The sequence below is a fragment of the Aplysia californica genome, unplaced genomic scaffold, assembly GCF_000002075.1.
Source record: "Aplysia californica isolate F4 #8 unplaced genomic scaffold, AplCal3.0 scaffold00980, whole genome shotgun sequence".
NCBI lineage: Eukaryota > Metazoa > Mollusca > Gastropoda > Aplysiida > Aplysiidae > Aplysia > Aplysia californica.
Genome location: NW_004798250.1, coordinates 200,149 through 200,802, shown reverse-complemented (window position 1 = coordinate 200,802; position 654 = coordinate 200,149). Strand labels below are relative to the sequence as shown.

Genomic DNA, 654 nt, shown 5'->3' with positions numbered 1-654 from the left:
GGAGAGGGAGAGAGAGAGGGGGGGGAGGGGGTAATAGAAGAAGAAGAATGGGCGGTTTTTACTGTTTTTGTTGCTGCTGCTGCTTTTGTTGTTTTTATTTGAATGTTAGAAAAAGAAGTTTTTGAGCCAATAAGAGCATGGCTTATTTCTATAGTTCATTTTTTGACCAAAAAATATTTTGTTCTTTTTTGTAATAATATTATTGTCATTAACAAGTGACCCAGGGGGTTGGGATGGGGGGTGATTTTCCTAAGTTAAGAAATAAAAAGTCAGATGCTATATTTTTCTTTTTAAAAAAAATTAAAACGTAAACATAAGTTAAAATATATAACAAAAATATGTCATCATTAACGGTAAAACAACATGTTAAAAAGTATACGTCCATGGGTGGGCTTGAACCACCAACCTTTCGGTTAACAGCCGAACGCGCTAACCGATTGCGCCACAGAGACAAGTGATTGTAGGTGATCACAAGAGTCGGCTGGTCTTGGAAGTTACTAGAAGGGTGTAGTTATAGATTTTAAAAAGAAGTTATTGGACAAGTATTGCCTCAACAAGAAGTCAAAAGGTACGGTGTACATTTGTATTTATTCGATGGAAAACTGAAATAGGCAAGAAAAGAGCAGAGTAGAAAGAGAGAGAGAGAGAGAGAGA

At 36.2% G+C, this 654-nt stretch overlaps 1 non-coding gene across 1 annotated transcript; it reads right to left on the bottom strand.

Annotated features, from left to right (window-relative positions):
* Window positions 1-378: 378 nt before the first annotated feature.
* TRNAN-GUU lies at window positions 379-452 on the bottom strand. The gene has a single exon. It is a non-coding gene; the product is annotated as a tRNA-Asn (tRNA).
* Window positions 453-654: the final 202 nt, after the last annotated feature.